General features: G+C 40.1%; 1 protein-coding gene across 5 annotated transcripts in view; it reads right to left on the reverse strand.

The window, feature by feature from the left end:
• The window catches only part of PALD1 (phosphatase domain containing paladin 1), a 106,680-nt gene that overhangs the window by 80,173 nt on the left and 3,472 nt on the right, over positions 1-23,035 (reverse strand). The window contains exon 1 of one of the 5 annotated variants that reach the window (XM_088144369.1): positions 19,416-19,528. The exons of 2 other annotated variants lie outside the window; for them this stretch is intronic. The gene's annotated coding sequence lies outside the window, so the exon portion shown is untranslated. Of the gene's footprint in view, positions 1-14,674; positions 15,074-16,235; positions 16,317-19,415; positions 19,529-23,035 lie in introns of those variants that run through there. 2 more of the 5 variants (XM_025173650.2, XM_007421695.3) reach the window with 2 other exon arrangements.

A 23,035-nucleotide genomic window follows, 5' to 3' on the forward strand; every position in this document is an offset into this window, starting at 1 on the left:
GAAGAAACCAAAACACCTATGCTGGAATAAAGTCAAAAATGGAAAACTGCAATTAAAATTTCGGATGCTGGACTCTTTAAAAACACACTTATTAGCATATCCAGTACAACATCAATTCTATTCATACTTCTCCAGAAATAAATTTATTCAAGAGGTGCAATTACTACATTTTAATATGTCGAGGGGCCTCTTTGTGCATTTTATTTCTTCTCTCCAAGTTTTCAAGTCTTTAGTTTTGCTATAATTTATTTTCTCAGTTTTTGCAGTATTTTTAAAAAACTTTCGACAGCCAATTCTAATTTCATTAATTATAAGAAGTGGCAAGAAATTAAGCAGGGTGTTAAGAGTTCTATTTATCCTATAAAGACCGTACTCTACACCATCCAAATCTCTACTAATTATATTACCCTTAAACATATCTATACTATATGAAGAAAGGAGATTTATAGTGAATTCATTTAAACTCTGCTTCTGCTGTTTAGCAGTAATGCCTTCGTACGTCTTGACAAATTCTAAACATATCTTGACAGAAGGCTAAAAACATTGAGAGGGAAGGAGAGGGTGTGTTTTGTGAGGACCATGATATTAACAAAAGGAAGTTATGTATCTGTTACCAGTTTCTGTGCTTACATTTCTGGCTGGTTGAACATAGTAAAGTAGCTATCCAGGCCTACACATAAGATATATACACATGGACTGCCTGTAGCAACCCAAGTCTGGCATCTGGGCCAAATTATGTATATGAAAGCAGTGGACATGGTAAGAGTATTTTTTTTACACACATCTGATTTTGTGAAATTCCTATATGACTAAGGGCTCCTTGTTGATGCTATATATCTGACCAGCATTACATCAAAACCCCACCCCACCCCAGGAATCTGGAGAACAGCTACCAGTTAAGACAGAGATAACCCTTAACTTAGTGAAAACGCAATATATGAGACTCAATATATTTGACCTCATAATGATGCAGACACCATGATTCACTGGCATCTAGCTTCTTTCTGCTTAACAGTTAGGCTAATCAAACACCAGGATCAGCATGACACCAGAAAAGGTTATAAATGATGACCGGCCATTCCCTTACAAAGTGGCAAACCACACCAGGTCCTTTTGTATAAGCATGAAAAATTCATTGGCAAGTCAGCTGCGACTCTGAGAAACGCTTCCAGGGAAGAAAAGAAAGTGACTTCCAATCTGCCCCTTATATAGGCAGGAAAGAACATGAGGTATGACACTCTTGGGGAGGGGTAACGTTCCTGTTTTTCCTCCTCAAGCTGTAGCAACAACTTGTGTTGGCTCTTCAGTTAAATGTGAACTGTGCCAAGAGACACACCCTGTACAGCAAGAGAGGCATTTGTAATCTGTAATACCTCTTCATCAATTTTCACTGCACTCCCCAAATATACAGCAACATGATGCTTCAAACCAAATTAATTATATTCTAGGATGCGGAATGTCCAACACAGACGATACTTTAATACATGGTCTGTATCAGGACTGAAGGCTTAAAAGTCTCCCAACCTTTTATTTTTGGTACTGTCTTGATTATTTCAGGGAGATTAACTTATAGTAACCATGATGATATGTTCAATCTAGGCAGGCGTACTACCCAATTGCTAGCTGTTGAATACGGGAACCAGAGGAGATAGACTGCAAATTCTATAGAACAATTTTTAACCTATGGCGGTTTATTCACATGGGCAAGACACAGTTTGGTGCAGCAATTATTTACTGATAAACAGACCAGCTGGGCCAGATCAAGGAAGCAAGGAGTACAGACTTAAGTAAGGTATCTTTAATGCTAGTCCTGGCGTAAATACAGACTCTAGGAAACCACAAGAGGAATTTCCAATCTTCATTTATAGCAAATTCATTCAGGCAGAGATTCTTTGAATGATATGAAATGTTTCTTCCCATGTTTCTTGCCACCTGGGCTGTGCTGCCATTTATAAAATAAGCTGCCAATGGACTCCCTTTCTTTGACTCATTATGCCTAACCTCCCTTCCATTACTTTCCCAGCCTCCCCACAATCTCTCATGTAAGGTCAGCACTGTTTTCCATCTTTCTTGTAGAATACTAAACGTGCTACAGGAAACATCTCGGCCTTCTGAAATCACGTCGTCCTTAGCATTGCAGAATTGTAAGCAAGGGAGTCCCTTGCTACTGATTTGTCTATCTCCCAATCTCTTTGCTGCATGCACCCAAAATTTCCAGGGAGCAAATCAGTGACATCTTGCTCTAAGACAAATAAACCGCAATCGTGCAACATGGCACAACTGAGATTTCTTATATAGCAAAACCCTTCCCAGGCCATGTTACTTTAGATTGTAAGTTTTGTTTTTTGTTTTTTAAGAGGGGGAGAATCACTTACTGAACACTTCTTCCGATGCAGAGGACAGAACTGGTATTCTGAAGGAGTACACCAAAAAGTTATAAGCCATCTTCCTGATACCTGATTTGCTATATGCAAGAAGTTATAAGCTCCATACATTTAAGTGTCTTGTGAAGGTTGTTTTGCATTTCATAGTATTTATACAATTAGAAGTAGGAAAAGCTGTCCATTTCCAGTCTGTGTCACCTTCACATCTTGTTAATTATCATTGTTACTTTCTACTTCTGCATTAAACTGCACATTTAAAAAAATCATCTGCAAGTATTATTTAAACATGCATGTATACACATTTGGATAATCAAAATCACTGTGTTGCAGCCCTTGAAGAAATGTAAAATCCAGCAGCCAGCTAAGTTCCAGAATAACATCAGGTGCTGCTCAGGTCACTTCATTGAGGAATTTGTGTAGAGTAACTACTCTCTGACTACTGAATTATGTTTAGGCTAAGTCATGAAACTCTAGTCAGCAGCTGTGGCATCTGAGGCCACTCTTACAACTGAGGAAGAGGAAAGTAGAACCTGTGATGAAGAAACAGACAAACAGTGATCCCTACATTAAGCAAATACACCAAAACAAAATGGGACTGAAAAAAAAAAAAAGACTGGAACAAAACAGAATGAAAGAACTGTTGAAAAGAAGGTGTTCAGCCAGCAACCAAACAGAGCTTTGGGGTTATTTTTGACAACACCTTATAAATGAACTGAACTCTTTGTTAGTAACACAAAAGCTCGTGACACATCCTCCTCACATATGGAAAGGAGGTTCATTTTACTCAGCCATAAATTGGCCAAGATTTACCTTGATCCTCTCACACAAACAATACACACACACACACACGCACACACGCAGAGGAAATGCTGTGCAGCTGCTTCCTAGTAAATGCCAGTTCTGGTGTTATATATCAAGCCATAATGCTATAACTTCAACTTAAAAGCCTACATAACTACTCTAAATTGGATCATCTCTCCTGTAAACTGGATTAGGTAACTAAACTGAAACAGTTGCTGCGGGGAGGGGGGAAACCATTTATTTTACAACTTTAGAACAATAAAGCTGGGCAAGCAGTAGAAGTAACATCTGTTCTCAGTATAAGGACAAAATTACATAAAGTTTTTTGGGTGCGTGTGACTTTGAGTCCATGTTGACTCCTGGTGACTGGACTAGTTCCTGCAGTTTTCTTGGCAAGGTTTTTCAGAAGTGGCCCTTTCCTAGGGCTGAGAGAGGGGGACTGGCCCAAGGTCACCCAGCTGGTTTTGTGCCTAAGGTGAGACTACAACTCACCGTCTCCTGGTTTCTAGCCTGGTGCCTTAACCACTACACCAAATTGATCTCAAGAGACTTAAATATAGGATATATAATTCTTCCACCCAGAGGAAGAGCTGTGTGCCAAAAAGAAAGGAAAAATGTGCTTTATTAGAAATAGTGGACTTCCATGAAGAGGATATATGTAATTTCTTTCCCCAAAATCTTCATCTTTGGTATCTCAATCTTACATACAGATTGGTCAAATTGTATGTTTCAATGAATCCCTAAGTGAATAGATGCCAACACAACCTCTACATGTTATGAAGTTAATAGTGGTATCTTTCTGCAAAATCATATGTGAGCAGTTGTTTACAGATTGAAAATCAGAGAACAGTGAATATGGCAGGCACAGAAATTTGGATCCCTTTTTATCAGTTCTTCATTACACCTGCTCTGACAGAAATAACAGCTTTTATTTCTTGTTGTCAGCTAAAACTCCTATTTTTGCTTTTGGAATTTTTCCCTACTTTTCTTGCAGGTATCTTCTAGCTCAGAAATACTCTGGAGTCCCCACACATACTGCATGACTGAGATCACTGCACAGATTTTCAATAATATTCAAGTCTGGGGACTCCAAAACCTTTCTATTTTTTTCCTGTAAGTACTTTTTCTTGATTAGGTGGTATCTATCGCCTTCCTGAAATATTTACCTTTTTGTCATTGAAGAAAGAGAAGATGAAAAAAAGGTAAATATTTCAGCAAGGCAACAATCCAGAAGATATGTTGATATTTATCTGGACCCATTCTACCTTCAACCCACACACCTTTTCCTATGCCAATGGTTGCCACCCAATCCCAAATCATATTAGAGCCACATCTGTGCTTAACCGTTGACAAGGTGTTCTTTTCTTCAAATGCTTCACCATTATTACTCCCAATGTAATTATATAGTAGAGGCTAAACTTTTCAATCTTTTTTTTTCATCAGACCAAAGTGCTTTGTTCCAAAATGTTTCAAGTCTATCAAAGTTTTTGTTTGCATACTTTGGATGATGACTTTTTGGATGAAACTGGAGAACTGGTTTCCTTCTGATAACTCTCCCACGATGATCATTACTGTATAAGGAGCACTGTATTGTGGACACTGAACATCTACTCCAACATCAGCTAAAATGGCTTTGTTTTGCATATCTGACCAGTTTTCAAGCAGTTGTAGCAGGTTTTTAAAAAAATCTTCCAGATCTTCCCTTGACTTCAACCATTCCATATAAATTCTATTTCTTAACAATATTTCTTACAGTTCAGTTTACTAGCTGGAAGCATTTAGATGTCTTCTCATAGCTTTCCCCTTCTTTTTAAAAGTGAATTACTGTACAGCTGCTTAGAGAGTTTACAGCCTTTATGATCCCCTTTGGGGTTTTAGTTAAAACACAGACACACACACAGAGTAGTATATTAAATGGAAACACGTTCAAACTTCTGCACCCGACACACTCATTTTCTTATTCTGAATTTGTACATAACTGCAAGCATGCATTCAAGTCTGCAGAAAGTTGTTGTGTTTAACTGGTACCAAGCTTTGTCAATTTCTGTTTGTTTATGACTTCATTGAAAGAAACAACTTAGTCGGAGTGCCTAAATTTCCCCATGCCACTGTAAAGAAAGATGGTTATTTATGGTTATTCTGTTCTTCACACCATACAGAGTAGCCAAAATAGAAGTATGCATTGAAATAAGAACAATAATCATCCCAAACGCATAGAGACAATGTTATCGTTAGGCTAACTGAAGTTTTACATAGGAAACTTTAGAGTTTCAAGAACTCTTCATCTTGACATCTAAAAGTCTGCTGTTATTTTGGAAATTTTCATCTGCCTAGTGAAGGTATTGCCTCTATGGATTTCATTTTTTTTTTCTCCTTCTTGTGCCAGAATGAGTACTTTTGCTCTGTAAAAGAAAGAATGAGCTTTCTTGACCTAGATTAAGAAGAAACACATGCCCCCCAAAATCCCTGTAGCACTTCAGATAATATGAAACCATTCATATATGTAAGCTTTGGCTGAGGGACAGCACACTGCATATAAAAGGATGTATATTTGGAAGCTCAACATTATGATTTTTGTTCTATTCATAGCAAAACCGCCACTTCTCCTGCCAATTAGAGATCCTGAAAGCAACAAGGATCATGTTTACAAGGCACTCATAATCTTTTCACATTGCTCCAATTAAGGGGCCAGAGTTCTGCAAATCATTTTCCTGGGGAAAAAAAATATGGGGCTTCTTAAATGTGCAAAGAACAATTTTAAGAACCCAAACACATTCCTTCTCCTCCTTTAGGCAGATTATTCACAGAGTGGAACATAAACCCGGTAAACATCACAAGGCGATTTAGCACTCCTTGGTTGAAAAGAGGAGGCGGAGGAGGAGGAGGGGAAGGGATGAATAGATTGTCTTCTGTCACCAGAAAAAACTGTCACCCATTCAATGACTGGGGAATACTTTTTGTTATGCACTTTAAATGTATGCCTTTGTTCATATCCTACTTTTCTTCCAGGAGCTCAGCCAGCATGGGTCATATTCCTCCTCAATTTTATACCCCCAATAGGCTGGACTGAAAGATAACGAGTGGTTCCAATTCACCCACTGAGCTTCTATGTCTGAACATGATTGATCCATTTTCTGAATAACAACACCACAGCATCTCTGTAATTCGAGTGATCCTTATAGAGAAAAGCCATGGCTCTTCAAAATCATGGAGCTGAGCCTGCCTAATTCAGAATTGCCCCCCTTCACCAGGGACTGTGCTCAAATCATGAATGCTGTGTCAGGCCACACCCATAAAGGCTGGAGCATTGGGATCAGAAGCAGCTGCTCTCAAGAGTCAGAGAAGTTACCCTAGACTTAATTGCTTCCTTAGCATCAGTATCAGGAGCATCTGTTCCTTGAATGATATCTATGGCAGTCTAACGCAAGAAGGTCAGGGGGCTGCTATGTTGATGACCTTGGCCTGAGCATCCAAAGTGTTAAAATACGTTCTCTGGATAGACTTCCATACCCACCAATACATCTAATTTTTGCCAAGTGGATTAACAACATTATAGGTAAAGACATCTAGAGACAAATGCAAGAAGAGCTATTTTCTCTCAAGTTGTCAAACACAAAAGGAAACCTTATTGTGCCTATGATCAAGGAAGATTCCAGAAACCACCAATGGGACAGTGAGCAAGATGTTCTTTAAACCATCCCTTTGGTACTTCAAGCCATCCCGACATTTTCTTCTGGTACAATAAGAGGAAAAAGCAACATTTGCAACACTTATCCCCTCAACTACCAGTTATGCCATATAGGGAATAACTACAATTTTCCATACAAACACTGTGCCAGGGTGAATTACCTGAATACCTCTTTGGAAATAAAGATAGGTGTCCTTGCTAATGTTAGTATGCCCAGGGTTTAATGGCTACAATGTCATAATAAGGACTAATGCTAGAACATTTGGGCATTTGATCACAGTATGTTGAAAATCCACCCTGAATGCTTAAAAAAGGTGGAAAGCAACTGAAAGAGGCTCAGAATGGATTGAATAGGTTCTGTTATATGCACTGTCAAAAGAATAGTTTGCTAGAAAACTTGCACTGACTAAAAGTAGAGGTAATCTATTCTTCCTTCAGAAAAATCAGATTATTTTAATAGATGCACCATTCAACAGTGGGTTATTCCAAGAACTTCCAGTTTAGCAAAACATTCTATCACTTGTCTTCACTGAAGAGGACAGAGATTCAATTTATCCTGACAAATTTACCTACAATAGTTATAAGAATAGTGTTAGGATGTCTAGAAGGCTGATGTAATTAGTGTAGGGGAAAAAACAAAAAGATACAATAACTCACAGTGACCCAGATGGTTTTAACTCTGGTAATTCTCCTGTGTCTGAGGAATCCAAACAATGATTTAGAGCTGATGGGATGCTGGTTGAACAAAAGGAACTGATGGGATGCTGGTTGAACAAAAGGAGTAAACCATTTTATTTCCTTACGTGATTGCTGTAGAAAAATAGCCTAAGAATTAGCATCTGCTGACAGTGATGTTATAAAACATCCTCAAGAATTGTTCTTCACAGGAATTGTCAAAGGATCAAGGAGCCCATATGCCTCCTTTATTTATGTATTTAGCATATTTATGCAGCCACCCATCTCACAAACACATGACTCTTTATTCGTGGTTGAGAGAATTATGGAAATCTGAATAGCAAATACCTGGCTAATATGAAAATGAAAATTATGGAAATTTGAACAGCAAATACCTGACCAATATGTTCTACCTGGAATAGGTAAAGCACTGGATGGCTTGATTGGAAACAAAGACTCCTCAGTTATTGGATCTGTGGGTAGATGCACACAAAAGGAACTCTGCATTCATTTGTTCTCTAAGGGAACTATACACTCTAAAGGCTATATTATTCACATAGAGAAGTAAATTATAGACATTATTATCTATGAGGTTCTGATTTACATGGGACAAAGCCAATGTTCCATGCCCTTCACCCTTTCCTCAGCTGAAAATATAGCTTTTCTAAAAAAAAAAAAAAAAAAGTAATTGCAACCAGAAAAAATGACATACTCTCTGAAGAACACCACACTGTATTTTTCCAGGTTTAATTTTCCAAACCTGCCTTCTTTTTTTGCTATTGACCGCTTAAGATCAGTAATCAATTTATTTTCTATGCAAAACAATGCAGTCAAGGCTAGCGCAAGGAGACAGCAGAACCGACACAATATACAGAGACACAGATAAATTGGGAGCAAAACAGTTTATCCAAGACTCCTACATCTCTGCCAAGCTTTCTGGGAAATAGTCTGCAGATAGTCTGAAGCCAGGATTACTAAGACTCTTACTTCAGATGTTTAATTGCTGCTATCTGTGCTTTCACTCTTTTTGCTTATTTTATTATTATTTTATAGCTATTCACCAATTTGGCCATCCCATCACAGAGATTTAATCTCTTTTAAGACATACACAATACAACCGCTTCTTACAGTACTTGTACCAAAGTAGCAGTTTTCATTCCAAGCTTAGAACATAAAAACTCTGCTGAGTTGGACCATTTTCTTCCTAACAATGGCCAGCCAGGTGCTTCTGGGAAGAAAATACAGAAACTCTTTGTTTAGATGAACAGAATAGCTCTGCTGGATCAGATCAAGGGCTAAGTGTAAAACTAGAAGACCTACAGAGAGAGACACTTACATGAAATAGAAAAAAAACAAAAAGAACAAATTTGAAAAGCAGAGTCGACCTTTTAAAATAGCAATTCATTGAATTATAAAAAAGCAGAAAGAGAAGAGAGACATTAGAACATCAGAAGGCACCAGCAAATCAAAGCCCTGTATAATCTGGGATCAACCAGATGTCTGTGATCCTACAAGAGGGATACAAATCCAACAGCAACTCTCTGCCTATTCTTCTGAATTCGGACTAATCATAAATAATAAGCCCATTCTCTGTAACTTCCCTCAGTCCTTTTCCAAAGCAGAACTGGAGAGATCTAAATTCAAGCTCACCCTCAAGCATGGAGTCCCACTAGATGACTTTGGATCTTTCAGTGCAGGATGAACTGCCCTGAAACAGAAAAATGTTATGTGCGATGGTCAAAGTTTTTCTCTGTAATGTCTGACTGCTAGGTACACAGCTTGGATATGTAGGCAGCTGCAGAGAAAAGAAGTAGAAATGTATGTAATGTAGTTAACTTTTGTTAAAAGACTGTGTAATTCAATTTATTAATGTACATATTGCCCCTTGGTAACTGTAGATAGATATAAACACGTATTCACCAAAAGTCTTGCGAATACCCTTTGCATTAAGCTTGCATAGGAATACACAGAACTGTATACACTTGTTAACTGTGTGTGCATGTCTGACTTCGTTCCTATCCAGTCCTACCCTCCAACTGCATCCTATCTCACAAGGTCATTCTGCAGAAAACTGGAGAAGAAAACACTGTATACACCTGTGTACATCTCCTTGAGACTGGAAGAAAAAGTGAGATATGAATCTAATGGGAATACTGTACCTAAATTCATCCAAGATATGAATTTTGGATGAATTACCCAATATATGGGACCACATATATTGCTTTCATTAATTTCCTAGGAAAATAAAGGCCTTATTATTATCTTTACTTATTTGAAAAGAATCCTGTGGAACACACTTCATCTGCATGCAAAAAACAACCGAGGACAGCAATACATGGCAATACTGTTGTGCCACACTTTGCAAGGATTTAAACTGTGGATGAATGTTTTCAAGGCAAATGTCAGGTTTTGAAGAAGCACCTCCTGGCCACTTGGTCTAATGCAGTGTTGTCCAAACTTGGCCACTTTAAGATGAGTGGACTTCAACTCCCAGAATCCCCCAGCCAGCCATGTTGGCTGGGGAATTCTGGGAGTTGAAGTCCACTCATCTTAAAGTGGCCACGTTTGGACAACACTGGTCTAATGGTTAAAGCTCTTCTGATGGATTATGTGCCATCAAGTCATTTTCAACTCCTACTGACCACGTAGACAGATGTTCTCCAAGACAATCGATCCCTAACCTGTTCTTTCAGGTCTCCCAATGGTTCACTCCTTGCCACTGTAACTGGGTCTGTCCACCTTGCTGCTGGCCATCCTCCTCTTCTCTTTCCTTCCACCTTTCTCAGCATTAGAGCCTTCTCAAGAGAGCAGGGTCATCGCATGTGTCTGAAGTAGGATAATTTAATCCTGGTTAAGCCTTGAATGAGAACTCTAGGTTGATCTGTTTGATGATCCATCGGTTTGTTTTCTTGGCGGTTCACAGTATTCTCAGGAGTCTTCTCCAACACCAAAGTTCAAAAGCATCAATAGTATTCCTATTCTATTTCTTCAAAGTCCAACTTTCGCTTCCATAGAGTGTCACAGGAAATACCATCGCTTGCATGATTCTGATCTTTGTAGGTATGGACACATCACCTCCTTTGAGTATCTTTTCCAAGGCCTTCATAGTTGCTCTACCAAATGCTAGCCTGAGGCATATTTCTGGAGTATTTGTTCCTTTACTATTGATGGCTGATCCTAAAAGGTGGAAGCTATACCCCACTTTGAAGGTATCAAACCTTTGAAGATAAGCCTCTCTACTGCTTCTTAAATGATCCCCAACAATCCAGAATCAACAAGGGAGCATTTGCTTAAGTGGCAACCGCTCTGAGACTAAAACCAAGCTCTGCTTCTCTCACTGTGTTTGAGGTTGCAAATTACACTAAGACACATAGTTTGTTTAATCAAGGTCCACTGAATTCACCCCAACATGGTGGGTTCATCACACAACATGTCATGCTAAAATTAAACAAACTACATGTGACTCAGGGTGATGTGTGAATGCAGCCTGTAAGCATGCTAGGGAAGAAAATATATCCCCTAACTGCCCATTCTCACTGCAGCAAGAAAAAGAGGATCATCATATTTCTCCCCCTTAAAACCAGTCCCACACAATAGGAACCCAGTTAGATCTCTTTCAAAGGCTCTTTAAAAACACATTACATCCTTTGGCTCAGCTCTAGCAGAAACATTTATAGAAGCTTCAGGATACACAGTGGTCTTGGGTGTAATCTTCATTTTTTTAAATGGTTACTCTTCTGGTATACACCAATTACTGTATACATATACAAACGAGGTTTGCATTCAGCACAGGAAACATGGCAGAACTATTAAATAAAAGGTCTGCAGGCCACCACACGTCCTTCTGTTATTGAAAACAAATCCCCACAATCATTTTCTGAAAAGTACAATTTGCCATAATGGAGAATATATGAAGCTCAGGATTCAATTGCTGGGTTCTTGGTATTCTGGGAGTAAAATTTGTGGAGGGGGAACAGAGCAAGAAAAAAATACTCATCCAGATAGTCAGCAATATACCCACTACAATAGGTACTTGCATTAACCTCAATGCAGATGTATAATTATAGGATTCTGACAAACACTCACCAATTAATATGAACCAAGCCTCAACCTCACCATCTATGGCTAATCTCGAAGCTCAGCTTGGTGACATGCAAACCAACCTTCTCTGCAGTGGGTGACTCCAGATGGGCTAGACTTGAATTCTCACAATCCCCAACCACAACAAAAGACCTGAAATTCCCACCACTTCTGTTAAGTTGGGCTTCCACGTACCCCAGATGCAATCATGGGCTGAGAAAGGCCTGAGCTTGACTACAAATGTGCAGTTGTTACCCATTTGTTAAAGTCTTTCCAGATGTCAAATCCAGCCCCTGATGCTAAAGCCAGAATTAGTCAATGACACGAGGATTGGGTATCACACCATGACTGTTGGATTGCTGCTAGTGCCAGGAAGAATCAAATCCATTTCGCATGTATTTGACATTTGAACCAGTGCACACAAATTAATCTCAGCATTTCACCAATATACCCCCCCCCCCAAATCCTTATGGTTTACCCACTCTAGGTGCTTAAACAAGAGTTTCTATTGTAACTGTACATTCATGACCTAATGCCAACTCCATGAAGCATACATTATCACTCACCAGGAAGACACATTATTAGCTTATGGATAGGCATGGCTGAAGATGACAGCATGCACAGGTTGTTGCCCACCTTCCTCTTCACCAAGCCTTTACCCCTTCATACTCAAATACTGCATACATCATATTCAGAGACAGAGAGGTTTGAGAGCTGGGATGGTAATTAATATTTTAGAGGAAAGGGCGCAGATTCAAGAAGATCTAGGGTTGACAGTAGGATGAAATGAACAGGATGTGATTTAACAGACAGAAATGTAACAGTTTACATCTGGGAAGGAAAAATGAAAAGCCTAAGCACAGGGAGACATGGCTTGGCAGGGGTACTTGACAATGGGATCAGGACGTCCTGCTCAAGCACAAGTTAAACATGAGCCAGCAGCTAAAATGGCAAATGGGGTGCATTAACAGAAATATAGAATCTAGATCTTGAGGAAGGGACTGTCCACTCTCCTCTGTCCTGGTCAGACCCCATTTGGACACCACCATCCCAAAATGACAGTGATAAATTGGAGTGATGCAGAGGAAGGCTATCAAGATGGTGAGGGGTCTGGAAATCAAACCCTAGGAAATGGTTAAAGGAACTGAGTACGTTTAGCCTACAGAAAAGATAACTGAGGGAAGATGTGGTGGCAGTCTTCAGATATCTGAAGGGTTGCCAAATAGAAGAGGGAGTGGACTTATTCCCTATTGCCCCCAAGAGCAGGACCAGAACACACAAATTAAAACTTCATAATAGTAAGTTCAAACTAGATGTCAGAAAGAATTTCCTAACTGTACAAGCTGCAGAGGCAGACGTATGGGATGGCAAACTCTTCTTTACTGGAAGTTTTCAGAGACTGGAGAGTTATCTGTCAGAAATGCTCTAGCAGAACCTGCACTAAGCAGGATGTTGGAATAGATGACCTCTGACGTCATCTCTAATTCCATTATTCTGTGTTCTCCACTCTCTGCATCATGAAACCCAATGGTACATTACCTGGGCCTGCCCCAAACTGGAATTCTTCTTGCCTGTCAGGGAAATAAAACTGAATGCTGGATGGGGGTGGGGAGATCAAAGCTACCTATGGTAGGTTGTAGTCAAAACATCCAAAAGCCCCAAACCCTCAAATATTCCTTCTGTCTCCCCAAGAAAGGAGGCCAAGCACTTGAAACAATGCAAGCATTTGTAGAAATATGACCACTTTGTTCCACTGACAAAGTAGGCTCTAGTCTACAAAAATCATGGCATAATAAATCAGGTGTTGCAAGATGCTGTGTTGCTTTTGCTAAAACAGAGGAACCAACAATTCTCTTTCGCTGAGCACAGATCAATATAAAACATTTTCTGTGCTATATTCCCTGTGGTGTCTTCCCCAGCTACACAGAACAGGCTCCCTTCTTCATCCACTGGGGTTTACTCCCAGGGAAAGAAAGGTTCTCTGGGGATTCTAGCCAAAATAGCATTTCTTAAAATATTTCTCAAAATGTCACAGAAGGCATTCTTCTCTCCACCCTTCCTTATCGCCACAAAGTGAACACATTTTGCCTCTGCAGTAAACGTTTGTTTACTTTCCTTTTTCTTTGCTACAGGACCATATAATGTTTTGATAACCAGTTGAGAACAATCTTCAGGAGGCACAAAATGCTTAGGACAGAAGCCAGAGGAAACTGGGAATTTTCCTAATCTGGCAAGAGAAGAAATAAAAAAAGGAGGTTTTAATCAAGCCCACTTGGAAATGCATGGCCATGGGGTCAAGATTCATTTCCAAATCAACATCATTAAATTCCGGGTGCAAATCCACTGTATCCAGTAGATAAGGATAACGTAAATGGTCTCCCTGGCATTTTTTCGACTACCCCAAATTCCAAGTTGCAATAATCAGGAATGCCACCTCTAAGAGAATAAACCCATTTTGATTGAGAAAGAATTTCCCTTCTGTCTCAAAATGCAGCATTACCCATCAGCCACAATAGATACATTGATCTCTAAGATACGGAGCAAATTCTATATATAAACACATTACCTTTCCAAATGATACCAACATTTCAGATTTCAGCCTATCTTATCAGTGACATCTCATGATCCACCGGAATGTGAAGAATTATGGCAATTATTACATGCACCTACATGAAATTGCAACTTTCTTGCACCCATCAAGTTTTATTATGGCCATAAATGCTGAAGAGATTAGATTCCCAGCATTAGTATAACAAGCAACAACTAAGACTATCAAAGATTTTTTTTCAAATTCCATGAATGGAAACAGATTTTTATAGTGCTGGAAGTCTTGATATTTATGATCGACCAAAAACAACCCCTCACCCCCCAAAACAGCCTTTGAAGATAGCAAGTGAAACTTGCATCAAGGAACATCTACTTTACAATCCCACCAGAATCATCACATCTTTTTTAAATTCCAGAGTAAAGGAAGCAGCATTTTATAACTGAAGTCAACAGCAGGGGGGGGGAAAAAAAGAAGTCCACAGAAGTTCTCTTAAGGTACCTGATTTTTAGTTGCACGGGAGATCATCCAATTTCCTCTCTTTGGAATAAAGAATTAAAAAGGAAAACCAACCAACCCAAAGCTTCAAAATTAAAACCCCCCAACTTTCCAGCAGTGTTTTCAAGACGTTGCTCTGTTCTGTCTCCCGATTCTCAAGACATCCCATCAAAGTTTGCCATAGCAGCTTCTCTTTGGTGGTGAAGCAGTTAAGCCCATCTTCGGGGTGGGGTGGGGTGGGGGGGGCGGGGGCGGGAAACCAAGCCACCGATGGAGCAACGGAGACTGTAGCACTTTGTTTTCAAGAGATCAGATCCTAGCCATTGCCAATTAAAATAGGACTAGCCGAGAGCAACAGGAGCTGACCCTCTCTCCGAGCGGAACAGCCTCGACCGTCTGTGGGCTGGAGCATGTGAGGGCCAGCTCAGGGGCTTCTCTGCCAATGAAAAGGCGGAGATTCCTGGCAACAGAAGCCACAGGCACTCAGCCTCCGAATCAGAGGGACTTCCAAGGCAGGGCTTGGATTCTTGTTTGTCGGGAAGGGGCAAGAAAGCTGCTAGTGTCGAGCTCAGTATTTGTCAACCTCAGCAACTTTAAGATGTGTGGACTTCAACTCCCAGAATTCCCCAGCCAGCCATGCTGGCTGGGGAATTCTGGGAATTGAAGTCCACACATCTTAAAGTTGCTGAGGTTGACAAACACTGAGCTCAACACTTGAAGCCTCTGCAGCGCCTTTGAGAAACCAGGTTGCTCCAGCAACAGCAGTAGTTCCTACAAAGTTCCTTTCTGCCATCGTCCCCTTCTTCCTTTTAATTCTCTTTTCTTTCAGAAGAGGGGGAGGAGATCAGCAGCTCCCAAAGTTGGAGGAAAGGAGGGGGAAACGGCTGGAAGGAAACCCCCCGGGGCCTTCTCAAAGCAATTGCTAAAACTCCTCCAAACAAAGGTATCCCTCGACAATATTTAACAGCAAAGGGTTGGTGCATTAAAAAGGCAACACCGCATGTGGCCTGGCTGGGGTTTTATGTGGATTGCTTTGATGTTTAATTAATACACACACACACAAACACAAAAATCAAAAAAGCAGCCACCCTTTCATGCAAAGAACTCAAATCTATCCGACTCCGCTTGCTCGCACTGTTCCTTGCCAGCATCATCTCTAATCTTCTTTGATATTTCCCCGCTGCTGAAATTAGAATATAGACTCACAGAGGGTTTTCTTCTGGCATAACTCTACTGTCACACAAACCACTTTGCTTCTTTTAAGTAGGACCCACTCCTCTCCTTGATAATGGCAACTTATAAACAAACTCGAGGAAAGATAAGGCACTTGGAATCATCAGGACTGAAGCTGCGCACGGAAGCATAAATAAATAAAGGCCACAAAAGAAACAGCCTTACTGAGATGAATCATTAAGGCCATTCCCACAGTAAAACTTCCCTAATCCTGCTGGGATGGCTGTCAGAATGTTGACTTAGCTACTTCCAAAACACGAAGACAAAAGATGGGTAGATGAGCAATTTCCTCCACTTCCTCCCTCCAAGATACACATGCTCCAAAATGTACCTCTCCGGGATACGGTATCCTTTTCTCACCACAATCCATTTTCTCACTCTTCGCCCATCAAATGGCTCTCCAGGAAATTCTGGGCTGCCTCCAACCCAACAAGCAGAATTACATACTGAAAGGAGACAAGCCAATGCTGAAACGCCTGCTGAAAGGATGACTGGAGATGACTCGCGATCCCTCGTGGGTTTCAGACGGAGTTTCTTCCGCTATACCAGTGTTTCTCAACCTCAGCAGCCTGGAAGACTTGTGGACTTCAGCGCCCAGAATTCCCCAGCTGGCATCTTCAAGTTGCTGAGGTTGAGAGATGAGCCATTATACCGTGCATGCAAGGGGTTAAGCCCAGGTCTTATTTATACCCACACTAGGGAGCCTGATTACCCTGCATTAAAAATAAATAAATAAAGATGCTGTGCCCTAGTTTCACATTCAGATGCAAATGTGCCTGGCCTGCCAGAGACTTGGGGGAGGGGGGAGAGGGAGGAAGAGACAGAGAAAGATGTCTTGGAGAATTTCCAGTGTAGCTGGATTCACAACATGCATCCTAGAACCCAAATATGCTGCATTATTTTGCACTAAAATGTGTAAGCCTCCTTACACCTTGATCCAGAGAAACAGCAGGAACAGCCACATTTTAACCAGATTTCTCCTTCCTCTTTGGAAATCTCCTGATGGTCACTAAATTTAATCCAAGGAACCCTCTGGGTAAGTGCCAACCACAGAGACTGAAACACGCGCTTTAAATACTATATTTCTTCCACAAACACCGCGGCCTTGCACTGCAGCCGCCAAGCAGAAGCCAAATATTTACAAGATATCATCAGGCTCAAAGAAAACAGTAAGAAAAAGATCCAAAGAAATAAATATCAGGAGGAATGGAAATGGAACCCAGACAGTGCCCGAAAATGGTAAAGCGTGCAGGCATAAAAATTTGCTCATACTCTGGATTAAGGCTTTGTACCTTTCAAAAATTATTCTGAAGTAATGCTTTGGACCTTGCATGAGCATATCGCTCTGCTCTTTATTAAAGCAGCCACTTCTTTTAGGCTTCCATGCAAGAGTGAAAAGAGAAGCCACTGCTTTAAAAGTCACTTTCATGACTTCGCTCCATAAAGCAATAAACGCCACAAAAAGGACAGCTCCGCTTTAATTAACAGCAGAAAGATGCGGTGCTTTCAATGGTCTGAAGCATCTCTTGCAAACTATTTTCAGACATACCCAGTACTATTATAGATGCTAGATCTTCTTGCAGCCTTTCAAGTTGGCACCAGTATGTAAATTTTACTTTGGTCAAACATGATGAAGAGGACATAGGGAATGGCCTTGAAGGACAAAAGGAAGAGCTGCTACCAAGGCAATGGTCAGATAAGAAGGGCTTGAACCCGGGCCAAGAAAATAATGTGAGAAAAGTCTCAGACAAGGTCCTCCCCAGTTCCCATGGAGATAAAGGGACGGGGGGGTGATGTGGGAAGCACATTCAGACTTGCAAGATTCTATGACTATAGCTGTTCCAATAAAAGTAATCCTGACCTATATGATATTGGTTTTTTAGTCTGGTCTACCTTGTAGGGCTGACACATTCCTTATTAATCAACTGCAACTCAGGTTACCACCATGAGTGTCAAGGTAATCATTCCAACATTTCCTTTCAGGTAAGAACTCAATGTTTGGAATATAAAATGTAACCCACTAATTAGCTGAAGGTCACTGTAAAGAGAATAAATAGGGTTTGTAAAATGATACCTTGGGGTTTCACCACAGCCAACCATTTTAGTAGCTATAAAACATTAAGAAACAGTGTCTGAGTTATCTTGATTTCTTTTTTCCTCCCATCCCCTTCTCCTTCTAAGCTGGCAGGGGTATCCACAGGATATGGTCAAAAAAGTCAAGATGTCAGACACAATGGTGCAAGTCCTGCTTGTTTTTTATCCTGACACACTTTTTTTGATCACACCCTGCAGCCACCCCTGGTACTGGCTTAATTTAGTTTTTAAAACTTGAAGTGGGAGGCTGTTCGATTTTCATTATTCTGTTCTGAGAACTTTTTAAACTAAAGAGTTTATATAATGAAGTACACCACAGTACTATTCAGAAATGCCCCAGTGGTCATTCCCAGGTAAGTGAAATAAGGATGTGACCTTAAGGCTCACCAAAAATATTATTTACAAGACTTTTATCAAATATTTTAAGACCCAACGTTCAGCAAAAGCACCATGGTTTGAAAAATACAGAAGTTCAGCCATGACTGCTGGTTAAGAGGATAAATTCCTTTTAGTTCCTCTCTTCTCCTGACTTTTTGAACACAGGTTCGTTGCCAGGCTGTTTCCAGGCAACGCTGATTTCCTCTCACAGATTTTTGCTATTATGCCACAATACCATTTGTAAAGCTAGAGAGTTAAAGTAAAGAAGTAGGAAACAGCTCAGCATTAACTTTTCTAATGAAAGGAAGCCTGCAGACCTAAGGGGATGGAAAAAAAAAAAACACACACAGAAATTATGCAGAGGTGGACTCTGCCAAACTATCTTTCTAATGGAATCATACTGATGAACGACAGAGGAACTAACAGTACGCTACACACGATAACTTCTACTTGGCCCCAGCCTTCCTCACATCTCTGCAAATACAAATGTACTCTACAGAGACCCTGCTTGCAATTAACTGGAAACTTTTAGATGGTGTTTGAAAAACTTAAGTGAAATGTGACCCAAACAAAAAACAAAACAAAAACCCTCTTTGAGAGATGTTTCCACATCAAACCCTCCAAGCCGATGCTATTATAAATGCCCTAGTTTTGACTGACAAAAATAGTGGCTTTATTAACCCTTCTGCGCTACTGGTGTGGCACACTTCACCCAAAGTAAATTCAAATTTGAGGAAAGGGGTCTCATGGGAGATATGAAGGACAGGGGAAAAATGAAATAACTTTCAGAACGACCCACAACTTTGGGATTCCAAAAACAAAGACGGCATAAAAGCAGGAGGGTAGCATAGCAAAATGTGGAAGGAGCCATTCATAACAGTGCCCCATCATTTACTTTTTCCCTTTTTGTTTTCTGAAATCCTTGCATTGTCAGCTAATTTAGAATTTGCAGGACGGACACCAAAACAGGAGGACGTTAAAGGAGGTGCCAGGGCCAAAACAAACAGCCTCATGTTTATTAAATTGTTCCATTACTTACAGTGGCAAAGGTCCTTCCCTGAGCGGTAGGGTCGGTCTCCAGAATTCTCCAGAATTCGACTCACAAAGGGGTTGCTTTTGTTGAGTAAGTTTTATAGCCCTTCAACATCTCTTTCCCCTTCCACCCCCGGAGTTGTTTAGTGTAGGCATCAGCAAGGGAAGGTTATATATTAATGAGGAGTAAGTGTCTAGCAGGCACTGCTATGACAAAAGAGGGAGATAATTATCTGATTAGGAGAGAACAAAAAGTTTGCTATCTCATAACTTGCAAGGGTAAATAGGAAGAGATCGCTTGTCTAAGCAGCTTCTCTTCCAGGTGTTAATTGAAAAATACAGGTCAATCACAGGACATTTGGCTCTTTCAAGGTGATCACACTCTGCTATTCTGAGCATCAAATGCTTGTTCAGGCAGGCATTTTTGACTTTAATACTGGCGCTCTGCCTTTTATTCACTAGTCAGAGTTTTTACTTTCATTTCTATGGCCTATAAAAGCCCTCTTAAAAACTTGTGTAATGGTGACCCCTCCAGGCAAAACAAGGCATACCTTTACAAACATTCAGTAGATTGACAAAAATATTAAGGGGTGACTAATTCAGCAGCAACAGACAAGCTAAGAATTGAAATTCTAAGACAAAGTTTCTCAACCTTGGCCACTTGAAGATGTGTGGACTTCAACTCCCAGAATTCCCCAGAGAGCCATGCTGGCTGGGGAATTCTGGGAGTTGAAGTCCGCACATCTTCAAGTGGCCAAGGTTGAGAAATGCTGTTCTAAGATATATAAGGGTTAGACCCAAGCACTGCTTCCCAAAGATCAACAACGACTCAGTCACTGGAGTTGTGAAAGTTCTCATACTGATGAAGAGGAATAGCAGTTACCAGAGATGCAGATTGTGCTGCTTTCTCAAAAAAAGGCAAGCTTCTTCCCTCCCAAAATATGGGAGGAAACTAACAAGAACTGTGTTATCACTGTCTCTATACGGGTGCCAATTTGAAAGTAGGGTACTTGCTTGAATTCTTGTGCTGTAACTTCAACCTTCTTCCTAACAAATCAAAGTACTTGGATTAACTATTTCCAGTGCAAACTATAAAGTCTGACAGCAAATGATTCAAAACCATAATTAAATTTAGTTACACAGTGGGACAAAAAGCCCACTAGATTTTAGTGATATACCACAGGTGAACACAGATTAGGAACTTAATTTCCTATTATAGGAATACAACAGAATCTAAGTGTCTGTAGCAGGTCGCGACATCTAGCCAACCTGGATCATATCTATTAGGACTTGATTAGTACACAAGAAAATCCCAGGACTGCAAAAAGTTGAAAGAAATATCAATCAAGAAACAGCAAGACAGCAATGGCAGATGAGGGAGATATGCTGGAAGCCAGAGCTTTGCATAGCAGAAATGCCAAATATGTCAATAATCAACTGCTACTTCTCACTAAGCATGAGAAATGTAAAACGAGGTGTCCATGAAGCTGTGGAAAAAACAGGAGGAAGTGCCAGGTTTAAACTGCAGAGGATATGAGATACAGTACTACACCCTCACTCTGGCAAATATCCAAATGAAGTAGCTTCAGTGTAGTATGCAATGCAATTCTTAACTTATTCAAGCTATGAAGAGCATTTGGGTAGCTTCTACTGAGTTCAGGCCAACTAAAGGAGAGGCTCTGACAACTGATCACTTCTCTACTGCTGCCAAGAAAGTCGTATGACTCCATGGGCATGTCCCTGAAGTCATGAGAAGTTGAATTTAACTATACCAAACAGAATTGAAACCTCTTATATAAATAAACTTTTGGTTCACAGAGCATGCAACCCTAGATACACCTATATGGGAGTAACCCAATGGAATTTATGTTCAAGTAGATATTCACAGGAATGCACTTTAACAGGGTTTGCTCATTCCACTAAGTCAAAACTCAAGAAAGAACATTACAGGTACTCCTTGTTTAGTTATCACAATTGGGACCAGCAACTCTGTGCTTAAGCGAAGCAGTTGCTAAGTGAAATCGTGACTGTGCTTATGATCTTACTTCAGCTTTCCTTTGCTTTATAGTCCTGCAAAGGCCGTAAACAAGAGGACTGATTGCAAAGTTACTTTTTCATCATTGTCTTAACTGCAAATGGTCACTAAACAAGTTGATTGCTAAATGAGGACTATCTGTATAGCTTTGTACAATGCATAAACCATCCGGTTAGTAGAAAAATCCTGTTATTGTTAATTAGGACTATTCACCCCCACAGGGATCCACCCTCAATGGCTTCCAATAGCCAACAGAAGAGAACTGTTGTGAATAACTAGAAAATAAAATCTCAGATTTCTGTTAGGCTTCTCCCTGGCAAGATGGGCTAAACCAAAATAAGAGGCACACTAGAATCCAAGAACCTCTAATAAGCCATTTATTGTAGAAAAACTGAATTCCAGCAAATGCTATGTACTAAGAGCAAGTTCTATTTGTAGTGAAATCAAGGTTCATATTTTATGCCTCTTCCTCCCACCCAAGCCATGCAATGGGCTAAAAGGCCTTCTCTTCTGGACAGAAGACCTGGGTTTTATCTGCCTCTTGGTCTGACAATGGACAGAGTGGTTATCAGTTGTGAGAATTCTCACAATTTCTAGCCCAGGCCACAAAAGTGCCACACCATGACGAAACCCTCCCACTTCAAGCAAAAGGCCAAATAAAGATAATATTCTTTTATTCACATATTTATTCCAAAAAAAAAGAGTTGACAACTCCAGCAGAAACCACAATCCTGAAGTCTCCCCACCATCAATGTGTGCATCTAACACATTTGTATATTATGCATACACACATACACTTATTTTATTTATTTCCAGTCAGGTTTCAGAGAGGACATGATACGGTACCAACAATGATTGTTCTGATGGATGACCTCCATCAGGACTTGGGTGGAAGGACTGCGTCCCTCCCGGTCCTTTTATACCTCTCAGTAGCTTCCATTACCATCAACCATGGTATCCTTCTACATTGTCTACAGGGGCTGGAGTAAAGGATACCATTCTAAGGTTGTTCTGCTCCTTCTTAAGTGGGTGGTTCCCATTAATGGGCAAAAAGATTTTTGAGTTGCTCCTTACAGAATACTCGGAACAATGGAAACATTAAAAACTTAGTTTAGCACACTAAATGGCTATTGCTCTAAAATCAAAGAACTTCAAGTATTTTCTCTCAACTGTTACTTACACATTATGTAAATGTGATAAAAGTATATATAAAATAAAAGGACTTAAATATTTTATATGTATCACGTTTATACGGCTGCCCTTCTCACACAAGGTGACTCTGGGCAGCATACAATAAAACCAACAATTAAAACATATTATAAAACCACTTAAACCACTTAAATAATTAAACATAAATAACAGCATGCTGTCTGAACTAATAATATTTGCACATATCTATAGACTTCCTTTCTCCACAGTTCTGGATTTGCTTACAAAGCACAAATGTTCAGAGGAAAGTCTAATCATTCTCAATCAACTAATAGAAAAACCAACTTTAGAGGCTCTCCACATATTGAACTACAATTCCTACATTAGGAGGGATGGTGGAAGCAGTCATTCGCCAACATCTAGATTGCCCTAGATTCTTACCT

Source organism: Python bivittatus, unplaced genomic scaffold (assembly GCF_059951505.1).
Source record: "Python bivittatus isolate LINGU-HERP-01145 unplaced genomic scaffold, Pbiv_v1 ctg000400_np1212, whole genome shotgun sequence".
Classification (NCBI taxonomy): Eukaryota; Metazoa; Chordata; class Lepidosauria; order Squamata; family Pythonidae; genus Python; species Python bivittatus.